The following is a 3,994-nucleotide window of genomic DNA, read 5'->3' as shown; positions in this document are numbered from 1 at the left end:
TTCGGGCGAAATCCATCTTTCTCTTATTAAGCCTCAAAATGTGAAACCTGAGACCGGAGCTCAGCCTACCGTCCCATCCCCCACCCCAAACCCTGGCACCAAAACTAAGTAAAAGTACTAATTCTTTCGGAAACCTTCTAATTTAGAGTTTACATGAGTAAATGCCAATAATTTTTTTTCATGGAACAGGGACCAAAATCACTGTTGATTTCGCTCTGTGGAAGATCATATGTAAACCCTGCTGAGGACGGAGAGGAATAAAATTTTTGTAAAGAAGGGTTACGAGCATAACCGGAGCAAATTATAAACCTGGAGGCAAGATGATTAATTTTCAGATTCTACAAGAACGGGCTGGTGACTGTAACGTAGAAGATGTTTCCCGAATGAGGAAACAAAACGATGGAGATGCTGGGGATCGAACCCGGGACCTCATGCATGCTAAGCATGCGCTCTACCACTGAGCTACATCCCCACCACACGGTTTTTGGGTTTTCTAAACTGTCTTCATGAAATATAACAGAAATTTACTTCACACTTTTTTAACAAACCTATTTTGTTCTTTTGCAAATGAGAGTTAAAATTTTCATCTATTTTGTAGGAATCTATTAACAAGAAATTCTGACTAACCTGTATCTTGCAGACATTCAGTAACTGAGGAGAACACACTGGGCTCAGAAATCTCAGTAAGAAACATTTAGCTTTAATAGCAGCCAAGAGATAAATGTACTGGAACGTGCCAGAGGTGCTTAGACTCTCCTTTTCTGAGTGCTTTTCTCTTTTTTCAAAATATATGCGGAACAAAGGAAAGATTCATACAGGAAAGATAAATAACGCTTTGCCCATAACTATCTTTATCTATGCAACCTAGCAAACCACTCCCCCCCCCCCGATTTCTGCACCCCATTCCCGGACCCCAGAAACAGCTAGGCACCTTTTCTTAGAAAACAAGGAACCAACGGAGGGATTTCTGTTATAAAAATAAATTCCTTCCACTCTCAGCAACTGGGAAGACTAAAGGGTCAAGATGATGGATTGCTTCTTGCGGCCTTCTGATCCTCGTTTAATCCAAAGAATACGAATCAAATCCAGAGAATAGGAATCCTCAGATCCTGCTCTGATTCTTTGGAACGAAGAGCCAGGAAAGTTGGAAACGTGTTCATTCTAAGATTGAGGCTAAACTTCTGCTTCTGTGGTGCTTTATTTTCTGTAGAGGGAATCGTCCTCTGGACATTCGGACCCCTTTCTCACCAAGGGGTGCAAAGTGAGAAGGTTTTATTCCCGCCTGATTCAGGGAAATCCCCAGATACCGTGACCTGTGAGCAAATCTGGAAGAATGGATGGGAGTGCCAAGTAGAAATAAGGGGAGAGCTGAGGATACAGCACGTGTACAGGCATGGAAGTGTATGTAGTTCAGAACACTTGGAGTTGAGAGGCGGAGCAAGGTGGAGATGAGGCTAGAGAAGCCAGCTTGAAGAGATTACACAGCATTTCTCATCCTTTTACCTTGCTGAGACAACCTATATTTTTTTCACGTAGTAGAGATGATGGGCCCAAAGAGTTTGCATAAATCATGTGTGGTCTAAAATTGTTATGATTTTTCCATTTCCTTTTGCCAGTCATTGTTTTAATGGTAGGTCCATGATGCTTTGGTTGATAAGACATTCTAGGCAGTCTACCTACACACTTCAGATTTTTTTCAGAAACATGAGAGGAGAGCCACATATCTTAGTTTAGCATTGCTATTTGATTTTCAAGGAATCTGGTTTCTGATAACAGTCTGGAATCTTGAGAGAAACAGATTAAAAAATCATCTTTTTTTTGTAAACAACAGTTATTTCCCTAAGAGAATTGTGAAAAAAAGGCTTGCTGTGAACATTAGTTATCTATTGCTGAGTAATACTCCAAAATTCCGTGGGTTAAAAAAAAAATGTTTATTATCTCAAAGATTTTGTGGGTCAGGACCTCTGGAGTGGCTTAGCTGAGGTTCTGGCCCCAGATGTCTCATGAAGTTGAGCCCAGGGTGTCTACAGGCATGCAGTCCTCTGAAGCTTTGACTGTCTGGAGGATCTACTTCCAAGATGGCTCATTTACACGTGGGTAGGAGGCCTCAGTTCCTCCTCATATACATCTTGGTGACTGATTCAAGCGAGAGGGAACTGTACAAGGGTGTGATTACCAGAAGGTAAGGATCATAGTGGGCCTTCTTGAAGGTTAGCTAAGAAACAGTGTTATTCTTAATTGTATATCAATGCTTATTATAATATGTGGCATAAGTAAATATTTGAATCATTTTGTTTTGTTTTTGGGAAGGATTCACCCTGAGCTAACATCTGTTGCCAGTCTTCTTCTCTCTCTCTCTTTTTTGTTTCCCTCCCCAAAGCCCCAGTGCAGAGTTGTATATTCTAGTTGTAAGTCCCTCTAGTTCTTCTATGCCAGCCTCGGTCACAGCAGAGCTACTGACAGACCAGTGATGTGGTTCCTCCCCTGGGAACCCAGCCCGCATCAGAAGCAGAGTGAGCTGAATTTTAACCACTGGGCTATCAGGGCTGTCTCTTCAATCATTTTTAAAAAGAGTAAATGAGTGCATGGCCAGAGAGATAGATGCTTGTACAAATGAATAAACAGAAGAATGTTTTCAGTGTTTACTTAGGAGATTTTAAATGTGAGAAATCATGCAATTTGCCTTCAATCCTCTCAATTCCATTAGAAGAAATGGAAAATTTATAAAAATGTATAAGTTATCAAAACTAATCTAAGAAGTTATAGAAAATCTGATTCAATATATAGCCATTTTAAAAGTTGAATCAGGAATTTAAACAAAATTTCCATAAAATATAATTTCCAGTCTGAAGCAATTTTACTAGCATGTTCTATGAAATCTTAAAAGGAAATGATAACCTCTATGTCATACAAAACATTCCAGAAAACAAAAAGCTCTATAACTTATTTTAGGAGATGAGTATAATATTGATACCAAAACCCAATGGAGAAAACATAAGAAAGAAAAATTAAAAGGTCATTTCACTAATGAACACAGAGGCAAAAACATGTGTAAAAAAACTAGTAAACAGGACTTCCAGTTTCCAGTTTTGTATATAAGGAGCTTAGAATTCACCACTTCATCCTAACAATAAGTAAAAAGCTGAACAGACTGAAAAATCAATAATTCTTCTTGGATTTGTAAGGGAGGTGAAGAAACAGGGCAAACCGCTGCCCCCAAGGTTGGAGAGACACAGGCAAATAAAGGGAATAAAGGCTTACCTGAGCAGTGACTCAGAAGTGGAAACCGCAGGGGAACACCAGTGATGGGGTTGGAAAACCTGAACTGTAATTGATGAATTGATGGAGGCTCCATATAGACAAGTCTGATAGCTAAAACTCCAGGGAGACCCAGTCATAGAGGGGCCCTCACACTTTTGTGAGTTTTACCTCTGGGAGCTCAACCAGCTTCTCACAATAAATAGGTAAATATTGGGGGAACATTCCCTTATGCTTCCAGCAGAGAGGCAAGAGGGGGAACCATTTTGAAATATGCCAGAGTACTCTAGTGTTCTTAACAAGGCCTGCCATCCAGAGAACCACATCCTCTCTAATACCTGTTGTTTCTTGTCTTTTTAATAATAGCCATTCTGACGGGCATGAGGTGATACCTCATTGTGGGTTTAATTTGCATTTCCTCAATAATTAGTGATGTTGAACATCTTTTCATGTGCCTGTTGGCCATCTGCATATTTTCTTTGGAAAAACATCTGTTCAGATCCGCTGCCCATTTTTTAATCAGGTTGTTTGTTTTTTTGTCATTGTTGTTATTAAGTTGTATGAGTTCTTTATATATTTTGGATATTAACCTTTTATTGGATACATGACTTGCAAATATCTTCTCCCAATTGGTAGGTCATCTTTTTATTTTGTTGATTGTTTCTTTTGCTATGCAGAAGTTTTTAGTTTGGTGTAGTCCCATTTGTTTATTTTTCTTTTGTTTCCCTTGCCTGAG

At 39.4% G+C, this 3,994-nt stretch overlaps 1 non-coding gene across 1 annotated transcript; it reads right to left on the bottom strand.

The window, feature by feature from the left end:
- Positions 1–400: 400 nt before the first annotated feature.
- On the bottom strand, positions 401–472 carry TRNAA-AGC (transfer RNA alanine (anticodon AGC)). The gene has a single exon. It is a non-coding gene; the product is annotated as a tRNA-Ala (tRNA).
- Between the last annotated feature and the right edge of the window lie 3,522 nt (positions 473–3,994).

The sequence above is a fragment of the Diceros bicornis genome, chromosome 14, assembly GCF_020826845.1.
Source record: "Diceros bicornis minor isolate mBicDic1 chromosome 14, mDicBic1.mat.cur, whole genome shotgun sequence".
Taxonomy (NCBI): domain Eukaryota; kingdom Metazoa; phylum Chordata; class Mammalia; order Perissodactyla; family Rhinocerotidae; genus Diceros; species Diceros bicornis.
Note: the sequence above shows the minus strand (reverse complement) of the source record. Positions and strands in the feature narration are given on the sequence as shown.